This window comes from Schistocerca nitens, chromosome 11, assembly GCF_023898315.1.
Source record: "Schistocerca nitens isolate TAMUIC-IGC-003100 chromosome 11, iqSchNite1.1, whole genome shotgun sequence".
In the NCBI taxonomy this organism is placed as follows: Eukaryota; Metazoa; Arthropoda; class Insecta; order Orthoptera; family Acrididae; genus Schistocerca; species Schistocerca nitens.
Genome location: NC_064624.1, coordinates 212,285,832 through 212,303,073, shown reverse-complemented (window position 1 = coordinate 212,303,073; position 17,242 = coordinate 212,285,832). Strand labels below are relative to the sequence as shown.

Below are 17,242 nucleotides of genomic sequence, written 5' to 3'. Positions count from 1 at the left end.
GGTTTAGGATGTGTTCTTAGTAAAACTAACTCATCAACTTGAAATGTTTGTGCTTTCCTGACACCTCCTTAGCTTTGTCACATAATGTTGTGTAAGCTTGTCTTACCTTTTCTTCTAAACTAACATGATTTGTTGTTGCTGTAAGTTTAGGTAGAGGGTCTGTCCATTCATTTCTTTCTGTTTTATCCATAATTAATTCAGTTGGTGTGTATCCAGTAGAAATGTGAGTTAAATTGTTCACTATTTGTTCAAATGGTGCTAGGTATTCTACCCATTTTGTGTGCTTCTCTGGTGTGTGTGTTCTCATAAACTGTCCAAACTCTCGAAATGTTCTTTCTACTGGGTTTCCTGCTGCGTGAAATCTTGAAATTAAAATATGTTTAACATTCTGTTCTTCAATAAATGTCTTCCATTTTAAACTGGTAAAATATGCTGCATTATCCGTGATCATAACTTCAGGTTTTCCTATTCTTACAAAATAATCTGTTAATAGACGTCTGGTAATAGCAGTGGTAGAAACTGAACGTAAAGCATATAATTTTAAATACTTTGTGAAAACATCTAACACAGCAAGGATGTATTTCATTCCTCCATGTGCTTGTGGATAGGGTCCTGCAATATCTAAAGAAATTAGCTGTAATGGCCTCTTAGGTATGATTGGGTGCAATTCATTCATGCTTGTGCGATTAGAATATTTGGCTTTCTGACATATGATGCATTTCCTAATATTACTCAATACTCTTCGCCTTAAATTTGGAAAGTAGCAGTATTGTATAATCTTATCTGTACATTTGGTTACACCATAGTGTCCCCAAGTTCTGTGTGTAAATAAAATAAAATCATCAACATGAGCATCAGGTAAGCAAACACACCAATGCTGTGATTCAGGGTTTCGTCGGTGGAATAATACTTCTTTGTGCAACGTGTAATATTTTTCAAGATGTGGGTCTGTTCCTGCACGTAATTTATTCTTTATGTGGATCCACCTGGGATCATTGTCCTGCAATATGGCTAACTTCCTGCACATGTTTTTGTAGTAAGGTGCAAATGTACCGTCATACATGAGTAAAATTTTAAAATCTGATGTTTGTTCTGTCACATCTGAAAATTCTTGTAGGCCTTGTGGCAAACGAGATAGAGCATCGGCTATAATGTTGGATTCTCCTTTTATATATATAATATCAAAATCATATTCTTGTAATGATGCACACCAGCGTGCAAGACGTGGATGTAATAACTTGCATGATAGCAGGAAAGAAAGAGCTTGATAATCAGTATAAAGCTTAGTATGTTTTCCCCATAGAAAGTAGCGAAACTTGCGAAACGCCCATACTATGGCAAGTGTTTCGCGCTCGGTCACTGAATATGACTTTTCGCATTCAGTGAGCGTGCGGCTAGCAAAACTTATAGGTTTGATGACTGTTCATCTTCTACATGAATTTGGAATAAAAATGCTCCGAGCCCATAGGAACTTGCATCTGTTACTAGGCAAAAGTCTGACGTCATGTCAGGATGACATAACAACGGTGCATTAACTAAAGCATTCTTAATCACTTCAAAATCTGTCTGACAGAACTCTGTCCATTTCCAAATATTATTTCTTTTGAGTAAAGATAGAAGATGTGGACTGTTAAGAAGGTGGTAGGGTACAAATTTCCTGAAGAATGAAGATAGACCAAGAAAGGCTTTGAGTTGTTTACGATTCTGTGGGGATGGAAAATTCTTTATTGCATCAATTTTTCTTGAGTCTGGATAAATGCCTTCAGTTGATATGATGTGACCAAGGAATTTGATTTCTCTCCTCCCTAATTTCGTCTTTGATAAATTGATAGTGACACCTGCGTCAGAAAATTTAGTCAGAAGTTGCTTCAAAAGATTTACATGTTCTTCCCAAGTAGTGGTGGCAATGACAATGTCGTCAACATAAACTGTGATTTGCGATAACAATTGTGGTCCAAGAACAGCATCTAAGGCTTCAATAAATACTCCAGCACTCACTCGTAGACCAAAGGGTAGAACACAAAATTGATAACTACGCCCCTCACATAGAAATGCAGTGTATTTACGACTGTTTTTATGGAGGTTCACCTGCCAAAATGATGAGCGGAGGTCGATATTGGTTAAATACTGTACATTATGAAATTTTAAAAGTTGTTCTTCCAAATTAATAGGTCGTGTGTTGATTGGGATTATAACTTTGTTAATTTCTCGTGCATCCAGCACTAACCTTACACTACCATCCTCTTTATTAACTGCTAGGATCGGACTGCAATATGGTGAATGTGACCTTTCAATGATACCCCAAGCTTGCATTTTTTCAATCTCTTTCAAAACTGCGGGTTTCTTTGACCAAGGAATATTATAATATGTTCTACAGTATGTTTTGTGTGGTTTAACATCCATCTCATAAGTATAGCCTCTAATAATTCCAGGTTTCTCCACAAATACCTCAGCAAATTGCTGCAAAACTTCAAGTAATTCAAGTTGTTGTTCCTTCGTCAGATATTCAGATTCTGTGCATTTCTCATATAAATTATTAGGTTTAATTCCCTGAGATATAGCTTCATTAAAAGTTAAATCACATATGTTTATTGCTGGTGGATACAGAAAATGTAACTGTTCAAATTTACCTTGTTTACTGTTTAGGTTTTTACCCTGTGTTAACTCTATTGTCAGTTGTTGTTGGTTTACGGTTAAATGACATTTCCCTTTTCCTAAATCTATGATTGCTTGATATTCATTCAAAAAGTCAATTCCTAATATGCAATGCATAACTAATTTGTCTACTACCAGAAAACTGTAATTGAGTGGTATATTTGAAAATGTGAAGTTAATTAGCACTTGAAATTTCACATTCTTTGATTTGTTACCGGTGGCACTTATAATGTGACAATTCTGTACTGGCAATGTTTGTATGTTCATTATTTGTTTGAGTTCATTATATAAGGACATTTAAATGACACTTGCTGCTGCTCCTGTATCTAACATTACTTCCACTTCATAACTACCAATCATAACTCGTGTTATAGCCTGAATAATCTTCTTTGTTTTACTGTTACTATTAAAATCTACATCCTGATATAATTCTTTTTCTATTTTCTTACTGTCATCATATCGAAGAAAACAAATCGTCGGTTCCGTTGCGCTCTGCTCCCTATTGACCGTAACTCGAGCGCTTAGCTCGGTCGTCGTTCGTTTTCCGGCAAATTCGGTTGTTGCTGCGGGTTGGGTTCATTGCCCAACTCAATAATATTTACATTTCTGTCGCGCGTCACCCAAGTATCAGCTGTTTGGTTGTTGACATTACCCCGCGTCGCATTGGGAGTTCCGTTAGGTACAAATTGAGGGTTGCTGTATTGCCTGTGTCGTGGCGGTTGTCCATTGTGATTTCCCCATACATTATTTCGCCCATGACTGTAACTGGTATTGTCATTACTGTTATTCCTGCAATACATGTTTGGGTGTTGTTGGATGTTGTTTCTCTGAAAATATCCTGGATGGTACCTGTTATCGTCTCCTCTTTGATCTCTATAATTTCGGTTCGTTCTTCTGTTGTTATTTTGAATATAACTGTTATTGTTCTGATTGTAATTACTGTTCGGATAACCATTATAGTAATAATTACTGTTTCCTTGCCAATGCTGCGAGTTGTTTCTCCTAATATTGAATGGATTTGTCCCAGTGTAGTGCGAATTGTTTCTTTGAGTGTTTTGTTGTGGTGTCGGAGGCGGATTCCAATAGCCTGTCATTTCTGTTGTGCGTACGCGAATTGCTTGGATGGATCGGATACAATTGATTGAAATTCCTGATCTCATCTCTGTAAACAACATCTATCTCATCAACATAACTGAAAAAAATTCTTTATGTTGTCCTCGGACATTCCTATTAATTTATCACGGTAAGGAAATGGTAAGTGGCTTTTAAGTGTTCTAATTACGTCTGGTAAATCTGCTGGTTTTGTCCAATATAATGTTTTGTCTAGGTAGCGTTCAAAGTATTGTCGTAAAGTCTCTTTCTTCGGGTTGTAAATTTCTGGATTGTATACTTCTCGTTTTAAACTTTGCTGTTCTGTGATCGACCAGAATTCCTCAAGAAATGCTTGTTCAAACTGTTCAAATGTTAAACATTGTCTTTTAATTGCTGCTCCCCACTTAGCTGCTCTTCCACGTAACAAATTTGTAACATATCGAATTTTGTCGGCCTCCAACCAATGTCTCGGGAAAATACCATCAAAAGAGCGGATGAAAACAATCGGATGCACTTTGTCTTTCTCATCATATGAAAATGTCTGAAAGTATCCATGTCGTACTAATGTTTCATCAGCTACTCCTGATGGTATTATGGGTCCTGTATTTTGTGTCAAACTGTGCATAGTATGTGGTGATGTCTGATAGTAATTTTGATCTTGTGGTAGCATTGAAAATGGTTCATTGGGATTTGTGTCACTCATTGGTAATTCTATTTTCGGCTGTGTGCTGGGTCTAGGATTATTATGATTCTCATTTATGTTTTGGTTGTCTGTTATGGGTTTTGGTATCACTGACGAACTTGGTATTACATTCTCTTTAAGTTTACGTACCTCTTTCTGAATATTATCTGTTTCTCCCTTTACTTGTTCCTTTGTCTTATCTAAAATGATCTGTGTCATTGTCTCAAACTTCTCATCTAAATAATCATCACATTATTTGCATTCATGTACAAGTTTTTCTGCTAGAGTTGTGTCATTCTTTAAAGATGCTACATCTGCTCTGTCTTCAAGCTTTTCTAACTTTTCCTGTAAGGATTTCTGCTCCAATGTTACATCATTTAATCTGTCTGAAAGGTCTGTAATCGTCAGGTCTAAGTGTTCTTGGTTTGTTTTTACGGAATTGTGTGACTGTCGTAATTCGTCAACTTGGGTACTGGTTTTCTGTTGTTCAAAAACTACTGTTAACAATTTCTCATTACATCGTTGTAAGTCAGTTTTTGTCTCGTCACTGAATTCCACAAATACCTTTTCTTGTCTCGTAACCTTGTCTGATAAATCAGTAAATTTCCTTCCAAGACTACTGGTGGTGTCTGTCAAGTCGGCAATTTGTTTCGATTGTTTTTCAAAATTTTGTTTTATGTCCCGTGTCAGTTCATCGAATTTAGTGTCAAATCTTTTGTCTAAAGTGTCAAATTTTTTGTTTTGGTCACCAAGTAACTTCAGGATCTGGTTGAGCATGTCAGAGTCCTGTGTCTTAGTTTCGTCATTTTTTCGTGCCTGATTGATGTCTGGTTCTGAAGTTGACGTTGTCAATGTCACGTTTTGTCGCGTAGTACTCACTCTCCATTCGCCTGTATATCTGTTTAAATATAGGGGTTGTTGTCTTAATCGATCCGGTAAAATTATGTCTTGAACATCTTCCCTATTAAGTTCAATATTCATTTGACTGTCGGACATGTTTTGCAATGTCACTTTCACTAAGCTCGTCCGCGGAAACAATTTCTACGCGTCTAGCGTCCATCTTGCGATTTTCATAATTAATTGCAAATAAAATTTTCCAATGGTAAAATTTTTTTTTTTTTTTAAATATGATATGTTGAAATCTGAAATTTCTCTTATGGAAATGGATATTTCTATATGATTTCTAATTAGAAATGGAATTATTAAACTGGTACTGAAATTTCCCTCTCACAAATAAATGACTGTGAATATGCTCTTCACTCACCATTTCCAATAATAGTAGTAAATCAATTGTAACTACAATTTGAAAAAAAAATTTCGAAATAAATGGATCGGAATAAAGGAAGTACAGATGGCTGCTTGAAACTGGAAAAATGTAAATTTCTGTACTCACCAATTTTTTTTCAGTCTTATGTTGCAAATGTAGCATCAAATATAGTTTTCAATCCAAAATTTTTCTTTCGCGTCCGTGCAAATTATTTTATGGAACGTTATCCTTTTCCCATTTTTTTTTTACCAAATTAATTTCCTCAGCGTGAAAATGAAAATTAACACAAATTAATAACAGGGAAAACAATATTGTTGTAAATTTCATGCACGTAACATTACAATTGAAATGAATGAGACTTAGTCCAAATTCATTTTCTGATGCTATTAAGTGGTTAAAATTAGATAAAATGTCCAAAATTTATAATAACTGCACCTGTATCAAATCCAAACTGCACTTGTATCAAATCCGAACTGCACTTGTATCAAATCCGAAGATTGCAAGTCCTGTCACTAGGACGCCAATTGTGGTGTTACCTTTTATTATTATTTTCTCATTATCTATTGAAACAACATCGCCTTGTAATGTAATTTTAGTTTTTCACCAAAAGCACATTCAACACAGCGGGAAAATACACGTCTTTCGTATCAAGACAAGAGAGAGAGACCTCCATTCGTTCTTAAAAACAAAAAAGCTACGCAAAAGTAATTAAAAAAAAAAGAACAAAATTATTTACAAAATCGGTCGCTGGCGCAGCGCTCTTCTGCGTGCGCGATCGTAAAATATAACTTTGTATTGGCGGAGGCGCGGAAGTCAAAGTACCATTACAATGCACATATGGCCACCCATTAATTTGTGTGATTTTGGCTTAGAGCGTGCGGTACCTGTACACTTTATTTTTGAACCTTCCCCAAAGTGTGCCGATTTCACATAATGGTGAAATGATCACAGTTGTCAAGTACACTTAAGTGAATCATTGTGAACTAATGCATTTAAACAATCATCACGAAACCTAGATACAGATAGTCACTAATGTCAAAATGATCCTCCTCGAAATGAGAAAGGCATTTTCTTGCCATGCTCTGTCCGATGGCGTACGTGACGCAAATAGTTTCTGGCTGCCTCTTCTGCTGTCATTAGTCTATTGATGTCAAACAGAAAAATATGTCGAAAATATTCTGATTTCTCCTCTTGGCACTCCATTTTATAGCTCTGACAGCTCCATTAACTTTCTCCAAATGATGAAATGACAGTATGTAAATTTAGAAAGCAACAGTGAATTACAAATGAAAATTGAAAGTCTATAAATGAACCCGTAGCAACTAGAGTACGAATGTACAAAACAGAAATGCTATGAACTTATGCACCGATCTAATAGTTAGAGAATATGGACAGTGATTAGCTACGAACTGCAGACTACAACTGATCAAATTGCAGAATCCCATAAATCAGGGATTTGGGCTTTATGCCAACCGGAGGTTGCCGGATGTTTTAGGCGGAGCATTACGGAATATGTAACTAAAACAGATGAAAAAATACCACAAATGGGGGACGGGCATTTTCGAGAGATGAAATAGCGAAGGAAGCAAATGGACAAAGCTCGGTAGAAATCTTTGGATAATACACAATATATTAAATTTAATTGAGGAAAGGAGAAAAAGTATAAAATGCAGATGATGTAGCAGGGAAAAGGTAATCTGGCTGTCTAAAGAATAAAAATTACAGAAAATGTAAAATGGTGAAGAAGGTACTGTTAGAGGAAAAATGCAAAGCACATACTTGACTGGGGGAAAGTTAGATGCCACTTATGGGAGAACTTGAAGAATCCTTTGGGGAAGAGAGAGTAGTCGTACAAATGTCAGGGACTCGGTTGGTGAGCCAGTGCTGAGTGGGAAGTCTGAAAGGTGGAAGAAATATGTAGAAGGGCTTTGTAAAGGAAAGAAGCTGAAGACCGTATGATGGGAAGGGAAGAAGAATGGACAAAGATGTGATGGAATAGATAATAATGTGAGAATAATTTGACAGAGCACTGAAAGTCGTAAGTTGAAACGACCCCTGGAGTAGAGGACACTGCCTCAGAATTATAGAGAACCCAGAGAGAGAGAGAGAGAGAAGAGAGAGAGAGAGAGAGACTCCTAGACTGTGGCTAAGCCACTTTCGCGCGATATCCTTTCTTCTGGGAGTGCTAGTCCGGCAAGGATTGACAAGAAGTTCTGTGAAGTTAACTTCGTACAACTCAACTAAATTGCAGGCGGATTACAGTCAGTGAAATGAGTGACTGTTCCTCACACGAGCTAGTGTTCTATAATTAAAACAGTTATCAGACTTTTTCTTAATAGTGTGTGTGTAGTGACAGATGGACCCACGAGCTCCGTCGAGGATGAGGTAAGTCCGGCACACCAAATTGCTGTTCGAGGTCAGAGGTCAAAAAACTGTTGTGGATAACTTTCCAGAGCCCACGAACCTGTGCAGAAATTGTACAAGTAGGTAAAAATCACACTGATGTTCAGGGTCCAAGACCACGAGCCTTCGTAGAAATTTTACACGTCTTTAATACCGTTCTGCCAGTAGTGCCCACAACTTCTCAGAGTTCCTAATCTCCTGTAGAAAGTCTACGAAATGAAGACTTATCACCCGACAAGGGAATCGTGACCGACGCTCCGCTTGTCGCCACACGCCGCTAGGTAACACCGCCACTCCGCAGGTGTACTGAGCCCAGAAGACAGGTTGTGTGGCCCTGACGCTATCAATGATACTTTTTACCTTAGCTACTTTATCGCACAGAATTTTCTCAATGCAGTAGGCCTGCTGTGCAACGCCACCAACTTTTACCACGTGAATTCTCCTCAATCTGCAAAGTATTGAATGCTGGAAGAGAGCTTTGTAGTATTCCAGCTGTGAAATGATGTAGCTGTTTTTTAAATAGCTGTTATATAATGTATTGCTTGTATGTAACGACTAGTGAACCCAACGCAGTTTTGCAATTGCCAAAATTTACTGGAATTGGATATACATTCTGATCTCCTCATAAACCCCCACCCCTCAATAATGTCCATGCCCCCCTCAATTTCCTCCCTCCCCCTCTCTATGTCCATTTCCTTCACCCCCCCCCCCACCCCCTCCTGTCACCACACAGACACTCTCCTTTCCATCTCTTCTCCCCATTCGCTGACCTCAAGTCTGTTTTATCGTTATTGCCAACGAAAACTTTAATGAGAATTGAAGTTGCTGAAAATAATGGGTAAATCAGTTACTGTTATTGCTATATGGGGTACGAGAGACTTCTCCAGCCACTCGATCTATGAAGATGGTAGCTTCAGTGACAATATTTAGCATAGTTTTAATCAGCAAATGGGTGGGATTACAAAGTTTTGCACAGTACATATTCCGTAGTAGTATTCTAATCGTAAGGTGAGAAGCTGTACGTACAGCTTTCGTGTTTTCTGTTGAAACCGATGCATTGAAGAAAACAAAAAAGCAGATAGTTGTGTATATTATTTGTGTCTAAAATTACATATAAGTAGTACGAATAGTTTTTCGGCCACCAGCAAAATTGAGGAATTTATTGTGCTCAGTCAGAGACGATCTCGGCCTTAGGAAACGTGGCATGTATAAAATCCCGTGCAAATGTGGAAAATCTTATATCGAATAGACATGCTGAACCGTGCAAAAACGTCGCATCAAACACCGTCGTCATACGGGCCTGGGGCAGCCTGTTAAAACAGCAGTAGCGGAGCATTGCCCGGACACGGGACATTGTATGCTTTACGAAAAGACAGAAATTTTATCCCCAGCGTCATCTTTCTGGGACTGTCGTTAAGGAGGTCGTACACACCCGTACGGCAGACAATCTTATCGACAGGGATGCAGGTTTTCAACTGAGCCCTCCCTAGAATTGAGCACTGGCTGCCATTAAATCAAAACAGGCAAAACGAGAACTGCCGATTCGTCGAGTGACGCGACGCACACGTGAGATTTCGTTCAGATTTAACCCCGGGAGTGTCCGGCAGCACAGCCGTTGCCCGTAGTGCACGTGCAGATGGCCTTTCTGTGGCTCCCAGCAGGAGTACCACGAGCGCCGCTTTCCTCCAACTACGAGCATCTTCTCGTCCACGCTTATTGCCTGCTCCCGGCACAGTAAATTCTGCCACCGCTGCCGCACGATCGTCACCGGTCGTGCCTTGCGGCAGTGACAGCAGCACTTACCACCACCCGATTATGTCAGGCAGTTGCATCGATGAAATATTGTGCAAATTACACGGTACTAGCCTGCGGCAAACCAGAGAAGCGTATTTGCGACAGATCCAATGGGAAAGTGTGAAAAGCCACGGTATGAATATATGTGGGACAAACAGTGTATATAATTGTTCAAATGCACTGGTATTGTAGTTGACTGTGACAAGGAAAATGGTACTGCACATTTTCACAGCACAGCATTTTGTTTCTCACAGTTGATTTTAACAGAAAACATGTACGTAGCTATTTAAAAAAGTATGGAGTGCTCATCCATCTGAATGTATGTTAGAGTATTAATATGTAACATATGTCTGTGTGAATGCATAGTAGAGTACCGTTTAATAATTTGAAGCAAATCAGTCCAGGTCTTTTTGAGAATTTTTCTGGAAACATTTCCCCCATTTATATGTACTTCACATATCCTTAAAAAAATCGTAGTCATTGTCAGTTCATAGGTTTATCGGGTACCTTGTAAAATTTAGAAGTAAATTGGTCTAGAACTTTCAAGATTTCTGTTAACAATATTTTCTCTTCACGTATTATTATACACATATTTATATACGGCATGTATTTAAAAAATATGTAACCTGTGTCCGTCTCAACATTTATTAGAGTGTCGTATGAAAATTTGAAGTAAATTGCTCAAGAACTTTTTAAGATTTTTGTTACTAATGTTAAACATCGACTTCTCATCGTGTAGTAGTATAGATTTTAAATATTATTTGTATAACACATTTGTCAAAAAGCACTGCAGCTTATGTCTGACCCAATATTTGTAAGAGTTCCGTGCGAAAATTTGAAATAAATCGGCCAAGAACTTGGTGCTTGCAAAAACACACACACACACACACACACACACACTCACAAAACGGTGTTAAGCAAAGATGTGCGTACCACCCCTATATGGAGTCGATCTGTGGTTACAGAACCTACAAAACTACACATACTCTGTCCGATAGAAAGTGTCCAGACTCCCGTCAGTGGATATTAATACGGGCTGTGGCCCACCTCCACCTTTACACCAGCACGAACTCTGCCGGGGACACTTTTGGCGAGGTGTCCGAACGTCTACGGAGGAAAGGCAGGACACTTCCCGTTCCTCGAGGTCCGCCTCTGTAGCCGCGCACCCGACTGTCGTGCTGAGGTCCCGTGTCGCAATCTCGGCAGTGCGGCGGGTACGGCCCGCACTCGGCCACGCGAGTCCACCCGAGGGGCCTTTCGACCGAGAGGTAGCCGTTTCGACCGGTGGAGGATGACGCGGTGGTCGGTCGAGACCGAATGTGGAATTTTAAATTTTTATTCCTCCTCGAGAGCCAGAGAGAGAGAGAGGAGACGCCAGGTGCGGGAATCTGGAATGTAATTGACGTCGTAACTCGTCCCGCAGCCGTTTAGCCGGGTTCTGTCGGGAACTCTGGGCGAGTTGGCCCATTTTGGTAACATTATCGTCCACAGATCGTCATTCCGCAGACGCCGGTTTGACGGGGTGCACTGACGCGCTGACAGACTCGGTCGTCACCTCTGAACTGTTAGTCTACTGTATACGGTACACAGTGCTGTGTAATGTGTTTGTATCCTCCTGCATTTTCTATTTCCTTAAGCACAACAAGAGGATCACAGTCTCGCTACGAGAAACACCCCCGTACTGAAATACCGCGTCCTCTGTACTTCGATGTCAGTACTAGACACAGTGGCGGTCAGTTCTCGGGGCTATTTGTGAGACCCGAAACGTTCAGCAGGATTGCCAGAGAGTACGGCACGAGTGTGACTCCGCACCTTTGGTTTTCGGGTGTCCGACATCCGTTTACGCCGTCTCCGATCAGAATTTGCGAGTTATTCCTTCACCCGTGGTAGATGACACGAGTGTGACTAGCATTAAGCAGAATAGTGATAGTTTATTGGAAATACAGTACAAAGATGAAGTTTATACGATCTCTCTGTCCCGTATTAACATGTACCTGAACTCGTTCCACGTACGTCGAGGTTTTCTCCCTTCCCGGGATCTGCAGAACGCCGCGAACGGATGGACGAGTGTTTGACTACAATAAGTGGGTCGGAGTGGCGTGTGTTGCAAAAATGGAGAGGCTCGCACAGGCTACACTAGCACCGTGTGTCGTCCCTTTTATATTTTGACTGGAATCGGGAAATTTAATGCCAGTTTTCCGATCCGGTATCTAAAGATAACGACAGTGACCGTATCGGAATGTGCCGTACTGCGAGTCTGTAAAACCGGTGATTCAAATTCCCTGTGACAGGCTTCTAGGGACTGTAGAGCAGAATCGGTAAACGAAGTTTCGATAAGGAGATTGTGTCCGGAAGCACCGTTTAGACGTAAAATCAGTTAGAGAATCTCCCGCCCGATCGTACGCGTGCGGCGCACCCGGTGAGGTCCGAGTCGCGTGCCGCAGGAGCGCACGCCACGGGCGGGTCGGGCTCTCTCCTGCGTGACGAGGGACGTCCCCTACGAAGTCGAGAGTGTGGCGCACCACGGCCTGCCGGCCGGCCCGGTTTCGAATGTATCGATTTCTGTAGTCGTGGGACAGAGGTGTTACGTGACGTCGCAATTAGATGTGAACTGACAGTGGTGCCCTCTTCTCAGTTTTTGTGTTTACTGTGGCGTGGGAGATACGAAAATTATCTGACATTCAAACTTATTTCGTAGCCAAACAGTACATTTTCAGACACGGCTTCATATCAAAACTTCATTTACTAAGTTCCCTGAGAAACCTGCAATAGGAATTTTGAATAAAATCACCCTGTGCCCCCCCCCCCAAAAAAAAAAGACAGTTCCTTAAACGAAAATGAGAAAAAAGTCTAGCAAATGAGGACTCTAAAGAGCTCTTTGCTTTTTATATTTTGCAAGGAGATAGTGTGGACCAAAAAAAGAAAAAAGTTCAGCAAGCATGCACAGTAAAATGCATACAGTAAGAGGTATGAGTACTTCTTCAGTAGAAGAGAGATGTTTCACACTAGCAGAGATAAATGAGTGGTCATAGCTCTTTAAAGTAGGCCTATGCATTTTAGAGCCAATGTTTACTAGACATTTTTTACTTATTTTATGTTTAAGGAACCTGTTGGCATTTTTCTGACACTGTATGGAGGGGGGGGGGGGCGGGGGGCAGGTGGGCACATCTATGTGGATAAAAATGTATAAATCATTGCAACACCCTGTGTGTGTTACACACTTAGTACAGTATTTTGTGTTACTTTCTTCTTCTTCGTTTTTCCTTTGATTTATTTCTGTTTTGTTTTTTGCAGGTTCAGATTTAGGTCACAATGCAGAAAACAGAAGATTTCTCACAGAATAACATTCTTGTACACTTGCACCAATGACAAAGCAGTTACAGCAGAGGTAGAGAAATTTAAATACTTAGGGACATACATTGACAAAAGTGGACTGGGTAATAGCAAAGTAAAACACAGAATACAACAAAGCAGAAAAGCAATTGGATGCATCAGTTCTTTTGTGGACCGAGAACATTTCTAACGACAATAAGAAAACGGTGGGTAGGCCGATGGTCAAGTCTGACCTGTGCTACGGATCGGAACCACGGATTTTAAATGTTCACCTTTGAAGAAGACTAATAACTGTGGAAACCGATTATTTGAGGAGGAGCTTCAGAATATCGAGACTCGAGGAAAAAAGTAATGACGAGTTGAGAGCTCGAATGAGCGCAGACGAAACAGTGGTAGAACTGGAAAAAAATCATTAAAGTGGTATGCTTATTTACAGACTATGCCAGATCAATAGGGGTCAAAGAAAATTTTTTAAGGGAAACCACGTGACAGATATAAATACGGCAGACCGTAGCGTTCTCGGAAATGCCACATCGACTAAATAATGGAATGTTGAGGTGTGCACGAAGAGCGAGCCTCAGTAGAGAGGCGTGGCAGAAGACAACAACAATACAGCATAATGTTTTATTTATGTATGTATTAATCAATATAATAATAATAATAATAATAACTGTAATAATAAATAAGAAAGCTCTCGGTTTCACAATATTTATTTCAGTTAATGTATTCTAATGTCACAATTCATTGATTTCAATGTTCATATATAAACTCTATGTTATTACAGACAGTATTATCTTTTGACAGTCAGACGAGACCTGAATGACTGACGCAAATGCCACAGTACATTTACAGGGCTTTTACATTGCATTTGTTTCTGATTATTACAATGGAGCAGAATGAGGCTGTGCACAGTGTGGCTGACCCCCCCCCCCTCCTCCTCCTCCTCCTCTCTCTCTCTCTCTCTCTCTCTCTCTCTCTCTCTCTCTCTCTCTCTCTCTCTCTCTCTCTCTCTCTCTCTCTCTCTCTCTTTCTCCCCCTCCTTTCTTTCTTTCTCAGGTGTTGGCCGGCAGACTCCATCGTGGTGACCAGTGCTGCAGATTGAGAAAGATGATACGGCAATATCAGGATGTGCGGATTTGCTGACATTAAACTAATGTAAATACATTGGTGTGTAAAATTGTAAATGCTTACGTGGCATCGTTCAGCTGGGAAGGCAGTAGTGATATCACAGGCCTTTGTCACGCTCTCTGCAGTGTAACCACAACAGAAATAATCAAAATATTATTCGGGAAATGTCCGAGTGTTAACATTGAATGCTAACTGTAGTGGAGGAGAGTTCCTTTTACAAAAGTCCTGTCTTTTCAGAACCCATAGTATCAGAAAGGGAAAGAATGAAGTTGGTGTGTTCTATCCAGCAATAATTTTCCTTTCCTCCCTTATCCCCCCAACCTCTCACCCCAGTGTGACATCTGCTTTTTCTCAGTCTTTCCTAATTAAAAAGGTGAAATACTTCTTTCTAATACTGGTACAATTGTAACACAGTGAAAATGTTTAGCAGCAGATAAATCTGACAAACTTTCAGTAAAATTCGACATGCTTCCAATTTAGTTCCCAAATAAATCATCAACATCTTGTCCCCTGTATTCTCTAACAAAGTTTCCACGTAAAATTTATATGTAAGAAAAATCACATATCCAGGTTAATGCCACAGAATAAGTACAAAGGCTGTCACAAAACAGTGTATACACTCTTTGAAAATGAATACGCCTTTAATTGAAGCTGATATAAAAGATAATTTTTTAGTGTTACATACATTAAGGTGAAACTTGAGGTGTTATATCCTCACAATGACTGATGCTTATCAGTGACAACAGAACAGAGTGATGTACCTTTTGTATTGTTTCTGGCAGTGTGTCGTCACAATCTCCTGTCGTATTGCCGCGGACGGAATGTTGTCGCAGGCTTGCTCGGTACTTGCCGGAGGTAACTTTAACCTACCGAGGATAGACTGGGACGTCAGGAGGTGCAGACAGACAGTCTTCCGAAGTACTTTTGAACACGTTTTCCAAAAAGTGTCTTGGAGAGCAGCCCACACACAATGGAAATATCTAAGATCTCGTAGCAACTAATAGGCCGGACTTCATCGACAGTGCCAGTATAGAAACGGGGACTAGCAATAACGGTGTCATTATAGCGACTGTAGTTACAAAAGTTAATAAATCAGTCGAGAAGGCTAGGAGAGTATTTCTTCTAAGAAGAGCAGATAAGCAGCTAGAATCTCACACAGACAATGAACTGTAATCATTTAGTTGCAGAATGATGGACGGAATTATGGGCAAAGTTTAAACATATTGTAAATCGTGATCTGTAGAACTAGGTGTGTAGTAAGTGGATTACAAATGGAAAAATACTCACCAGGGTTTAATAACAAAATTTGGAAGGGAAGTACTGAGGAAGCAAAGGCTGTTGCACTCTCGGTTCAAAGGAGAGAGCACAAATGGCAACAGGCAAATATTAATAGAGATTCACGTGTCTGTAAAAAGATCTACGTACGAAGTGTTCGACAACTACCACCGTTATACCTTAGCGAGAGATCTAGCCGAGAACGTGAGAAAATTCTGGTCCCGTGTAAAATCACTTAGTGGGTCTAAGGCTTCGATCCAGTTGCTCCTCGACCAGTGTGCTGCGCCAGTTGAAGATGGCAAAACTAAAGCCAAAATTTTAAATTCCATGTTTAAGAAATCATTTGTGCAGGAGAATCGTACACATATACTGTCGTTTAACCGTCACACAGACTCCCTTATCGGCAGTGTAGTAATAAACATTCCTGCCGTAGAGAAACAACTGAAAGAGTCGAAAGCGAGTAAGTCGCCAGGTGTGGATGAAATCCCAGTTCTGTTTTACATAGAGTACACTACAGCATTGACCCGTTACTTAGCTTTCGCTTATCACAAGTCTCTCGCCCAGCATAAACTCCTAAACGACTGGAAAAAAAGTGCAGGTGACTTTTATCTAAAAAGGGTAAAAGAGTGGACCCACAAAACATCGATTTGCTGCAGTATTCTAGAACGTATTCAGAATTCATATATAATAAATTTCCTAGAGATTGAAAATCTTGTATCCACAAATCAGCTCAGTATTAGAAAGTACAGCCTGATAACTCAAGCTAGAAGTAAGATACAAATATGAAACTGGTGTCTAATTGTTTACAAACTATCAAAGTTTTTTTTCACACAGCGGTAAACATCCACATGAGCACCCTCGGTAGCATGTAGCATATCTAGGCGATATTCAGTTTCCGTCCACACATTAGCCAACATTACTGGAGGGACCGATTCGACGACTGTGGTTATCCGTTGCCGCAGGATTTCAAGATCTGGTACACGTGTTCGGTAGACCTCGTCCTTGACATAACCCCATAAAAAGAAGTCTAATGGGGTTATACCAGGAGAGCGTGGAGGCCAAACCGTTTGCCCATCATGACAAATCCATCGCCCAGGAAAGGTCGTATCGAGATATGCACGGACGTCCAAACCCCAATGAGGCAGTGCACCGTCTTGCTGAAACGAGACATTGGGGTGATACTGAAGCAGCTGAGGAACAGCATACAGTTGCAACATGTCCAGATACACTGCAGATGTGACGGTAGCCTCAGCAAATAAGAATGGCCCGATAATTCGATCGTACAATAGCGCGCGCCAAACATTCACCTTTGTACTGCCTCTGGTGCACTCCGTGACCTCGCCAGGGGGCTGTGAACCCAAATGCGCACATTATGGCGATTCACTACTCCACTGACAAAAAAGGTCGCTTTGTCGGAAAAGGCAATTCGTCTGAGATAACCATTATCGTCCTCAACACGTGATAGCATTTCGACCGCGAAGTCATATCGACGTGTACTGTCATTGAGCAACAAGGCCTGAACGATTTGCACTTTGTATGCACGAAACAAATGTTTGTGTAAAATGTCACGGAGAGAGCTTTTTGGCATCTGTAATTCACGCTAGGCCCTGCAC

The 17,242-nt window shown here is 40.3% G+C and overlaps 1 protein-coding gene across 4 annotated transcripts in view; it reads left to right on the top strand.

Annotated features, from left to right (window-relative positions):
• LOC126212995 (uncharacterized) overlaps positions 1–14,013 on the top strand; it is a 65,145-nt gene extending 51,132 nt beyond the window's left edge. For all 4 annotated transcript variants that reach the window (XM_049940537.1, XM_049940540.1, XM_049940539.1 and 1 more), the window contains one exon: positions 13,188–14,013. The gene's annotated coding sequence lies outside the window, so the exon portion shown is untranslated. The remainder of the gene's footprint in view (positions 1–13,187) is intronic.
• The last annotated feature ends 3,229 nt before the right edge of the window (positions 14,014–17,242 follow it).